The 12,136-nt window shown below is 41.3% G+C and overlaps 1 pseudogene across 1 annotated transcript; it reads left to right on the top strand.

The window, feature by feature from the left end:
• Positions 1-1,330: 1,330 nt before the first annotated feature.
• On the top strand, positions 1,331-1,811 carry LOC308352468 (large ribosomal subunit protein eL21-like; annotated as a pseudogene). Its single transcript has one exon. The product of its transcript is annotated as a large ribosomal subunit protein eL21-like (transcript).
• The last annotated feature ends 10,325 nt before the right edge of the window (positions 1,812-12,136 follow it).

The raw sequence follows: 12,136 nt of genomic DNA, 5'->3' as shown, positions 1-12,136 counted from the left end.
TGCCATGTTAAAAATCAATTTCAGGTACATAAAAGATTAAAATATAAAAAGCAAAATGAAACGTTTCATAGTCAATACAGGGGAATATCTTTTAAGGTCTTAAAATAGGGAAGAATCTCTTAAAATTTAATAGAGGAAAAGATAGATATCTGTGATTGCTTCTGTTCCTTAGAGATATCACAAAGAGTGAAAAGTCAAGCCTCAAATGATAAGATATTTGCAACACATATGATTAGCAAAAGATTAGTGTCCAGAATATATAACTTACTACTACAAAAGAATATACAGTCAAAACCACACAAACAGTGAAGTCAACTGACTTTAACTATGGTTGCACACATCTGAATGTTGTGTTGATGGGTTGTGGTGTTGAGTGAGTAATAAGTCATAGAATACCCAAAGTAGAATTCTATTTATGGGGCACCTGGGTGGCTCGGTTGGTTGAGCAATGGAGTCTTGATCAGGTCATGATCTCAGGGTTGTGAGATCAAGCCCTGCGTGGGGCTCCCTGCTAAGCAGGGGACTGATTCCCCCCCCCACCCCCCTACCTTTGTGCATGGGCGTGCTCACTCTTAAATAAATCTTGGGGGAAAAAAAGTCCATTATATAAAATTCCAGAATGGACAAAATTAACCATGACTTGCTTGGGAGTATATCTGTCAGTTACTAAACAAAAAAGGGAGGGAATGATTATATAAAATTTAGGACAGTGGTTCACTTTGAAGTGAATGAGCAGAAGGACGGGTATAGATAATTTTCCATTTCGTAGCCAGGGTGGCAGATTCACACATTGTTATTATTATATAAAGTGTATGTATGTGTTTGATTTACTCTTGTTTTTATGATTGTGTTAGCTCAGTCCACTAAGAAGCCAGGATGGGGTTAAACATGCAAGAAATGTATTAGGGAGATGCCTGGAGGGGACCATGATGCAGGTCTGGCACCTGGAAAGAAGTGGGAGAAAGTAGGGGTGGGTAGGAAGAGACTTGGACTGAAGTACAGTTCTTTTTTTTTTTCTTTTGAAGACTTTATTTATTTATTTGACTGGTAGAGATCGCAAGTAGGCAGAGAGGCAGGTGGAGAGAGAGGAGGAAGCAGGCTCCCCGCCGAGCAGACAGCCCGATGTGGGGCTCGATCCCAGAACTCTGGAGTCACCGTCTTGCAGGAACAGTGTCCTTGCCATGCCTCCTCACTGGTTGGAATCAACATTTGGAAGCCTGACTTTGGCGTAACTTTGGAAGTGCTTTCACAAGGCAGCAGCTGATATAAAAATAAACTAATAAAAGTAATTCCTTTCAGCTGGATTGCCATCTCCCAGTAATTTGACAAAATGACCAACACAAAGGGAAAGAAGAGAGACACCCACTATGTTCTCTCCACCTTTTAAAACACATGGAGTTGTTCCTTTAGCTACATAGATACAGATCTATAAGAAAGGTGATGTAGACATCAAGGGAATGGGCACTGTTCAAAAATGAATGCCCCACAAATGTTACCATGGCAACACTGGAAGGGTCTGTGGTGTTACCCAGCATGCTCTTGGCATTGTTGTAAACAAACAAGTTAAAGGCAGGACTCTTGCCAAGAGAATTAATGTAAGTATTGAGCATATTAAGCACTCAAAGAGCTGAGATGGCTTCCTGAAGCACGTGAAGGAAAATGATGAGAAAAAGAAGGAAGCCAAAGAGAAAGATGCTTGAGTTCAACTCAAGGGCTAGAAAGCTCCACCCAGAGAAGCACACTTTGTGAGAACCAATGGAAAGGAGCCTGAGCTGCTGGAACCCATTCCCTACGAATTCATGGCAGGATAAGTGTAAAAAAGAAACAAAACCAAACCTCAAGACTGTTTAAAAAAGGAAAAACGAATAAAAGTAATAACAAAATCAAAACAAAAGGGTGCCTGGCTCACTCAGTCGGTAGAACATACAGCTGGTGATCTCAGGGTCATGGGTTCAAGCTCCACACTAGGTACAGACTTTACTTAAAACAAAAACAAACAAAAAAAACCCCAAAGGGCAGCAGCTGGGCTTGTCAGTTATACTCCCCACAATGGGAGATTGGAAAGGTGCATTTCTGTGATGACCACAGTGGTATGTTTCAAAAAATTTTTTAATTAAAAGGAAATGAAAATGGGCAAAGGATATCAAGGAAGGAAAACTCTTTGTTACAGAAGAATGTCATCTAATAAATGTAGAAGCAAAAACAGAATTGGGAAAATCATCTTTTTCTAGTCCCCAAATTAATAACTAATAACTAATTAATAACTAATTTGGCAGAGGTTATCAATGGATTCTAAAGCAGTGTGCAAGTTCTCACTCCATAGATTACTAACTAAATACAGAGGGAAAAATGTGTGTTCCCAGTGGAGTGATCTAGTAGTTAACGGCCTTAACCAAGTGACCAAGCCTGAGGGTTGGTCCCCATGGAAGACCTGAGCATGTGTGTGGGCCCAGCTTACAGCTATGGGGCCTGGAGTGCAGGAACACAGTAGGCCCACATGCCGCTGTTTAAACATTTCCAATTTGTGAATTCAGCTACCAACTTTTACAGTGTATTTTATTCCCATGCCTTGACAAATACACCTTTACAATATATATAATACATGTATAGAGCTATGGTTTTTAGACAGGGACTTTTAGATGACTTAAAGCTAGCAAAATATAAAAAGCAACTGAATTTAATTGTGCACATGTGAGTTTTGTGTTGATGCACTGTCATATAATAAAGACATATATAATTTTATATATTTGGTAACATTTATTGCCTTCATTTCAGTAATATCACTTAACTAATCAATAATCTGACATAAATTATGTCCTATATATAGATAGTAATAATTCTAAAGGATTAGAAATATAAAATGTAATGGTATTCAGTGTATCCAAAATTTGAATGTATTTTATTTTAAAATGTGAATTATTAAATATTAATATAGAAAATTTAAGCATATTTTTATATATGCTTTCCAGAAATATCATTTTTCTGCTAAATATCCAAAATGATCTATTAAGAGACACCTACAATTTATTATTAATAATATCAACTTTTTTTTACAATTTTTTTTTAGGATTTTATTTATTTATTTGACAGAGATCACAAGTAGACAGAGAGGCAGGCAGAGAGAAGGGGCGTGGGAAGCAGGCTCCCCGCTGAGCAGGGAGCCTGATGTGGGGCTCTATCCCAGAACCCTGAGATCATGACCTGAGCTGAAGGCAGAGTCTTAACCCACTGAGCCACCCAGGCACCCCAATAATATCAACATTTTTAATGAAAAGTTACTGAAGCTCAAATTAAACTTAATTTTTTGGAAAACTTAATGGAAGCTTTGAAAATACTTCTATAAAAATAAAAATTTTGTAATTCTAGTATTTGATATTCATCCAGTGGCCTAAAAAATGTTCATATTTCCTGTATATGTGAACATTGTTTAATGTTACAAAATGTGCAACTTACAAACCCCACAACTTTTCCTTTCCCCACATCCAAGGGTTAACTAGCCAGCTACTAGTTGAAACTTGAAGAATATAATTGAATGAGTTGAGTAGTACCTTGTAGGGATACTCCGAGGTTGGTTTAGAGGTTAGCTTATTTGAATCCAAACGATTTACTAATTATGTAAACTAGCTTCCAGGACAGTAAAAGCCCTGTGCCTCAACCCAAAAGTCCTTAATCAGCCCTTGCCTGGAAGTCATCTGCTTGTCAAATCTCTTGGCTAACATCTAGCTCTTGCAGTATGCAAGTTACTATGACAACTGAGGGGAAAGTTTTGGTCAACAGGATATAATCCAAAAACAACTTTTTTTTTTTTAAAAACAACCCTTTGAGCAACTACTTGAAGCCAAAGGGGATTTGAATGACACACGCCTCGAACAATGGCTCACAGGTATAAACTCTGGAAATTACAAGGCAAGAAGCAGAAAATTAGATGATGGGTCAAATTGAAAAAGCAGGAAACATGGCCACCCCAGCCCCTCTGTACCTGGGGACCCCTGGATGTAGGATGTCTGAGGAATGTCTGTTGGTTTGATCTGATTGGAAGAGCTTCAGATTTTTCCTTCAGGTCCCAGAGAAGAGTGACTTTGTCTCATTTGAGCTGAGACCCAGACATACTCAACAAATAACGGATTTCCAGACATCTTGGTACTTGAAACGGTTGAGCTTTTTTTGTTCCATTTCCTCAACCACCCTAGAGTTCGTTTTTGGTTACCCAATATCACTTTGAGGGAAAACTGCCTTTGCAAAAATTAAATTTGATTAAGACAAAACAGAAAATAAAACATTTCTTAATTTATTTGCAAAATGTCTTTTGGGGAAAATGCTTTCTCTGCAATTAATGGGAAATTTCTTATTTTTCTGTGCACCATCTATCCTCTCTTCATCCTGATGACTTCCTTGATTCTCCAACTCCCATTTTCAGCTATGTGGTTCAGGGGAGCAGATCCCCTCCCACCTCCTAAGAAGATGCTGTGACTAGGTTTGGGTAAATCAGAATCTTTCCCCTCTGCGGGCCACAGTGACTGGTACAGAGCTCTGGACATGACTAATCAGAACCAACAGAATCTACTCTGAAGGAACTGAGCATCCTTGTAATGTCATCCTGTCCTCTTGGGTCAGGAGGCATTGTAGCCAACTGCAAATGCCAGTGCACTGATAGAAAGGCTTGTTGTAAGGCCCTGTTTCCTACAAGCTGTGTGACCTTGGACAAATCCTTCGACTTCCCTGGGTCTCATTGTCATCTGAAAGTCCTTCGTGGCCTTCGTGAAGATTTTATAAAGGATGGCATATGTGAAAGCGTGTTATAAATTGCAAGGCCTTGCTGAAATGTAAGACCTTGGCTTTTGCTTTCCTGGCTGCCTGTAACTACTGGGATAAGCACGTAGAGATGTTTGGGCCTATTCAATGTGCTGGAAAACCAAGAACATTGCCCAAGAAGAAAATCCGAAGCCACAAAAAGTGTCAGAGCCAAAAGGACCGAGGAGGACATCTAGTTCAACCCCTCATTTGACAGAGGAGGGCACTTGCTCTTTCTACGCTGGAAAGGGAGGAAATGAGGTAAGACGACTATTGCATCCATTCAGCTGGGTTCCCCACATTAAATTAAAGCAATCCGATAATAAACGAATGGCCTCTAAGCCAGAGACCATGTCACTGTTTGAATAATGTGGTTTTTCTTCTCCCCATGGAAAACAGCCTCACCTGCAGGGAAATGACAGTCACAGAAAACACAAACAAACCCAACAAAATGGAATTTACCTAACAGTCCACCTCCTCCACTCGGTCCTCCTCTGAGTTCTAAGATGGAAGGAAAAGAAGTTTGCAGCTGGAAAAATTGCTGAGCCATGTGTCCGAAATGCTTGACAAGTCACAGTGGGGATTTTATTTAATTTTTTAAAAAAATTTTCCCTGTTGGTGAGAACCACTCCCGCCAAGAAATTATTTGCCAAATGGTGACTTCATTTATGATGCTGGCAATGTGATGTTTAACAGCTGACATTTGACTACTTTTTAAAAATCTGTCCCTTAGCTTACATAGCAACAGAAGTGTTGCAAAAATTTGGAGAAGCACATGTAATGTTCAATTATTTTCATAGATAAGAGTTATTGGAAGAAGTCGTAGCTTGCCAATATTTTTAAACCTCGTAATTAAAAAAGCACAGTGCATAAACTACTTTATACTTTATACTACTTTATTAAATAATCCTCACAACAACTTCTGGAGGTGGGTGCTATTTTTAATCACCCATAGGTTTAAAGTAAGGCACAGAGAGGCTGAGTAACTTTCCCAAAGTCACCCAGCCAGTGGGTAGAAGAGCTGGGATTTGAACATATGCATCTTGACTCCAGTCTGACTGTTTAACAGCCATGCTACACTGACCTTCTGATGGTAACATTCTGCATAGAATACTTTATATGTGCTCAAAGAAATAACTTCTGTGTGAAATTAAGACAAAATACATTTTCAGTGACAGTATCAAGAGAAAGCAGAGAGACAGGCGTGAGGACACAAGCTTTGGAGCCAGGTTCAATTAAACTTGAGATCAATTACTGGCTAGTAGCTTTTATGACAAGTCCTACACCTCTGTCTTCTTTGGTTTCTTCCTCTGTAAAGTCGGGATAAAAATGTTACTTAAACTCTGGAGGGATGCTGGGATTAAGGGAGATAGTTTATGTAGAGTACATATGTCCTGTAAAGTGTTGGGGGTGGGGGCACCTGGCTGGCTCTGTGGGTTGAGTGTCCGGCTCTTGGTTTCAGCTCAGGTCATGATCTCATAGGATTGAACCCTGCGTTGGGCTCTGTGCAGAGTCTACTTGGGACTCTTTTCCTCTCTCCCTGGACCCCTCCCCACTTCTCTCTCTCTGGAATAAGTAAATAAATCTTTAAATAAAAAAGCATCAGAGGGTATAGAGTGCAGAGCCTAGTGCCAGTCCTCATTGTCACTCATCATCATCGCTGCCCTGTGTGTCAGATATCACTTCAACTCTGCTTCACCTTCTCAGCCTTGTCTCTCTTATTCCAGCCGTTCTCCTATCCCTCCCTTTCAGCTGCTGCGGCCCCGTTCTGCCCAGGATCCAGTCTGCTTCTCACATCTGCTACCTACCAAGGCCTTGCCTTAAGCCCAGCTGCGCCCCTGTCACTCCTCCCCCAGGACATCTCTGTCGACCCCAGTCCATGCGACTCCAAGGGAAACTGCTTACATAACCCGGAAGTACTGGCGGGGAGCCCTCCAGTAGTCAAAACTTTGACCCCTTCTTCTCCCTTGTCAGATGGTATACTCATTTGCTACAGCTGCTATAACAAAGAACCACGGACCAAGTGGTGGCTTGAACAACAGAATTTATTGTTTCACAGTTCCAAAGGCCGGAAGTTCAAAATCGAGGTATGGGCAGGATTGGTTTTTCCCGAGACCACTTTCCTCTGGCTGTGTCCTCACATGGCCTTTGCTCTGTGGGTGCACATTCACTCTTCTTAAAAGGACACCAGTCAGCAAAGATGCCATCTCCTAAGATGACTGACGTGGGGCCGCTGTGGGGTGTTGAGCGGAGGACAAACATGATCTGAGTGGAGACATTGAAGAATCACTGATGGAGAACCACATAGTGCAGGATTCCATCTCTATGAGATGCCAAGGAAGTAGGCAAATCCAGGGACAGGAAGGAGGTTCGTGGTTGCCTAGGGCAGGGGGAGGAAGGAACAGAGGGTGAAACCGGAGAAGTGAGGGGTCTTCTGGGGGTGATGAAAATGTCCTGTGCAGACTGTGGTAATGGTTGCACAACTCTGAGAATATATTAAAAGCCACTGACTGTAAAAAAAAAAAAGGACACCAGTCAGATTCGGTTAAGGCCCACCCTAATTTGGGGAGGACACAGTTCAGCCTGTAATGGAGGGTCCTGAGATGCCTTTCATTCGCCTCCGCAGAGGATCCTATGGGATAGATCAACCAGTTGCCCATGGTTGTGAGCAATTTGAAACATACCCTTCTTCCCTGGTTTACATCTCTGCCCTTTTCTGGGATCACACTCACCAGTAAAGTCCTTGCACGTAAGCCCTGGTCTCACGTTCATCTTTCTCGGAGAAGTTGGCCTAAGATGCTTGGTAGAAACTGGCTGGTGTTCTACCGTGTGGCCAACCAGCCTGTCAGGTGTGTTCCCAGCTGTCCTTTCAGTCCTCCCTGCCCATCCTGTGCCAGGCTTGTCCTGTTCTAGCCACACTGCTCTGTTCACCCTCACTTTTCCTCTCCAGGAGTCCTCACCTACCAATGACAGGGCAGGTCTCTTCCTCCCTCTGCTTCAAATTCTAGAAGAAAACTGTTTCACCTTCTTAGGCATGACTTTTTTGACCCTCCTGGAGATGAGTAATTATCTCTATACAGTTCTAAATAAATGAGTATCCTGGGCTAATTAGGAAAGGTACAAATTTCCAGATTTGCATGAAAAAAGGAAATCACACTGCTTCAGAAAGTGCCTAAATTAGTGCTTGAGAATGTACAGAAGAAAAGTTAACAGATGTACAGCTGGCCATTCCCAGATTTTAATGGAAACCCATCTTTTATTGGTCAAAACACGACTAGTACGACAGCCAAGGCAAAAGAGAAGGGATTAACACACACATGCTCTCACACACGTCTGCACAAACACATACTTCTTAGCATTCTGTTATTTTATACTATGTGCAAGCAGCAGGATGTGGATACAAATGGATTTTTCATGTATTTCTCTTGGCATTATGGCCATATTTAATGTAACATCCAGCAAAGCAGAAATTTTAATTAAGTTTATGGTCTGACCATCTGTATTTGTTTGGAATTTCTGTCTCTTCAAAGCAAAAATGTGAACCTGGCTTTAGACCTGGAAATACCCCCAGCTGCAACCAAATGCATTATCAACAAACCGAGAGTGTGTGGTCTGAAATATAAAATGAGATTAGAAGAGGGGGAGCCCATTATCAAAATATCACAAAATACCTGGATATTAATTATGCAGTCACTCATTTATTCTGGCAAACTTTAGAGAAGATAAAAGGGAAATTTTATATATTTTCAAGGGAAAAAAAAGTCACAGCATCAATAAACTGCCAAAGAATCAATTAAGTACATTTTACTTGTTTCTGTGGGGTTTGATGTTACTTTCCTTTTAATCTTCACCTCTTGGGTTTTATAAATGGATAAAGCCTATGAACAATCTGTATCCAAATATTTTAATCAGTCAGCCTTCCTTTCTTTAAAATAGTATAAAAACTCACTAGCGTACAGCAAATGAGAATAGTGAATGTGGCCAATATAAACTAGTAAAAAGTATTTGTATGTACTTGGAAGCAATAACTAAAAATACTCTTGGAAGATAATCTGTAGGACGGATATAACTTAGACCTGCAGCCTCTCACCTGCCCTTTGGACGATGAATTGAGCTGCCCATAGTTTACCTTTGCATTCTCTGTGAAGTGTTCATTATATAAAATTAAAAATATGGCCATATGACCAGTTTGAAATGGCAAATCTGGGTTTTAACCCTGAAACAGTGTTGCCCACTTTCCTGCTAAAATTCACGATTCTGAAAACAAGGACTGTCAGAATCTGGCAGGTCTTCCCAGTTCTTGCTTCTAGAAAATGAACTTGTTTCTCTAGGTAGAAATGCACTCAGACCTCCAGCACCACCTAGCCTACAAATACAAGTCCTGGGTCAAGCAGGAAAAGAGGGAACACCACCACGGCTTTGTGGATCTCTCAGAATGCGGTTGGTCTCTCTCCTCTTAAAGTAGCCCATTTGTGAACTAACTCTCCTAAGCTTGTCCATGAAATATAGTCATATATTTACCAGACAGTTCTTTATTATATGCCTACTGTGTGTCACAATGGGAAGTATTCTAGAAGCTAGCGGCACAGGAGTGAGCAAAAATAAGTAAGCTCTTGTGGACAATGTATCAGTTTTGTGTCCACTTAGAGACTCTGAGAAAACAACTCAGGAGGAGGTAAGAGAGAGATGAGAGTGACAGGGGACCTTGGGAGGGGTGGCCCCCACAAGAAAGTGCTAGAAGGGAACAGGGAAATCTCAAGGTTTTCATTTGTTCTGCCCATTCAGAGTAACAAAGACTCAGGAGGTGGGTCTAATGCAGCCCAGCGAAACAGAACTAGGGTCCAGGCTTTGAGATAGCATAGACGGGACACATTTGCTGTGACGGGTGGGAAAAGTGCTATAGGGAAAGTCAGAACAGGGTAAGGGGGACGGGAATGCGGGGCCAGGAGGTGGGAGTGAGGACAGACGGATCAGGGCAGGCTTCCCTGACAAGGTGACGTGTTGAGCTGAGTGAGGAAGTGAGCTGCACAGGTGTTTGGGGGAGAGCACTCTGAGCCTGTGTTTCTGCGTCAGCCTCCACCTCCAGGTCCTGGGGGAGCTTCCCCTACATTCTTTCAAATTAGTCAAGACCCACTTGTTTCTGCCAACACCATCTCCTCCTGTACTCTAGAAGCTTCTTTAATCCTGACCTCTCCATCCCTGGACAATAGGTTTCGCCGCCCAGCAGTGGCAGAAGGGCTGTAGGAGAAAGGGAAAAAAAAACAAACCAGGTGATGCAGAGGGGAAATATATCTGGAGGGTGGTTACCAAAATTGTATCTCCATTATACATATTCTAGAAAAGTTATTAAATTAATATTAAAGAACAATTCAAGCAGAACAAAAGGTTACATAGAAAAAGATACAAATCAGGCTTACCTCAGACTTGACTCCTGTCATAGTAATTCTAGAAGACAAGGAAAATGTGTCTACAGACTTTAGGAAAAGGATCATGGGGGCACCTGGGTGGCTCAGTGGGTTGGGGCCTCTGTCTTCAGCTCAGGTCGTGATCTTAGGGTCGTGGGATTGAGCCCCGCATCGGGCTCTGTGCTCCGCGGGGAGCCTGCTTCCTCCTCTCTCTCTGCCTGCCTCTCTGCCTAGTTGTGATCTCTCTCTCTGTCAAATAAATAAATAAAATATTTAAGGGAAAAAAAAGGAAAAGGATCATGACACAAGAATTTCATATATATATGTGTGTGTGTGTGTGTGTAGATATATATAATACATGAAATTCTGTATGTCATTCTCAAGTATGTGACATCTCAGAACATGAAGAATCCCCGTATCCCACTTGAGAAAATTCTAGAAAATATATTCCCATGACCACAGTAGAGATGAAAGTTAAGAACTCCAGAAAGAGGAAGTTATAGCTAAAAGGCCTGAGGATCCCTTGTCTACTCAGGTCAGGACCTGGAATGAAGAGTGCCAGCTGGGGGTGTAATTTAAGGGGCCACTCTTGGCCCTATTGTACTTTCTTCCACACGGCCTCTGCTGTGGCTCCTCTTTCCACTTCCCAGTGCCAGGAAATGGGCTTGTTGAGCTATATCCTTCAGATTCAGAAATCTTTTGCATGTATCATGGCCACTGGCAATGGTAATGAATAGGGTTCTCTTCAAGCACTGGTGAACAGTGGCTATACAGGGCATTCTGTTAAGAAACTGAACCAGGAAAATTACTTTCAAAATGTACTTTCCCGGGGTGCCTGGGTGGCTCAGTGGGTTAAAGCCTCTGCCTTCGGCTCAGGTCATGGTCTCAGGGTCCTGGGATCGAGCCCCACATCGGGCTCTCTGCTCAGCCGGGAGCCTGCTTCCTCCTCTCTCTCTGCCTGCCTCTCTGACTACTTGTAATCTCTATCAAATAAGTAAATAAAATCTTAAAAAAAAAAAAAAAGTGCTTTCCCTGCACCAAACCAGAACGACATAGTGCAACATAGTGGCCCTACTTTTTTTTTCTGCCTTAGAACATGAATGATGATTTTCTATACTTTTAAAATTTACACTGAAAGTCCTGAGTCAGTGAGGTTTGATTGGGAAAGACTACTAGGCAACAGATCTGATCTGTCTGAGCCTCTTCCAACCTCCTTTCTTACAGGATCTGTGAACTTTCCTGTGTTAACAAATCTTTAATTCAAACTAATTGCAATTATACTAAAAAAAAAAAAAGTATGGCAGGGTCCCTGGGTGGCTCAGTGGGTTAGATCTCTGACTCTTGATTTTGGCTCAGGTCGTGATCTCAGGGTCATGGGATCAAGCCCCAGGTCTGCACTCAGCATAGAGCCTGCTTGGGATTCTCTCTCTCTCTCTCTCTTTCTCTCAAAAAAAAAAAAAAAAAAAAAAAGAAGTATGGAAAAGAATTATAAGGAAATACATACCCAAAGGTTAAGGTAAGGGATAGTATCCTCAGTAAACTAAGTAAACTTCATAGTCAGCAGATATTTTAAAAAAAAATTTTTAAGAAACCAACATATGCAATTTTATATAGAACATGGTAATTGCCACTATGTAAAAATGTACACGGTGAAAGAGAAATACATCCCAATGTATTTGTGGGACTATTGATGGTTTTTTCCCCTTCTCTTTATGTTATTTTCTAAATTTTCATTAGGAGCAGGTACTACATCTGTAATGGAAATTTTTTTTATTAAGTTAAAATAAGATGATGAGGGTTTTGAGCTTGCTTGAAGAGTGCAAGCAGATTGCTGTATGGATGCCAAAAAAGTAATTGCTAACTATAAACAATTCTCATTTTCATCAAAACTGATTGGGCAGTTTCTACTTAGATTTCTAGTGAAGCCAGTGTTTTTAGCT

This window comes from Martes martes, assembly GCF_963455335.1.
Source record: "Martes martes genome assembly, chromosome: 11".
In the NCBI taxonomy this organism is placed as follows: Eukaryota; Metazoa; Chordata; class Mammalia; order Carnivora; family Mustelidae; genus Martes; species Martes martes.
Note: the sequence above shows the minus strand (reverse complement) of the source record. Positions and strands in the feature narration are given on the sequence as shown.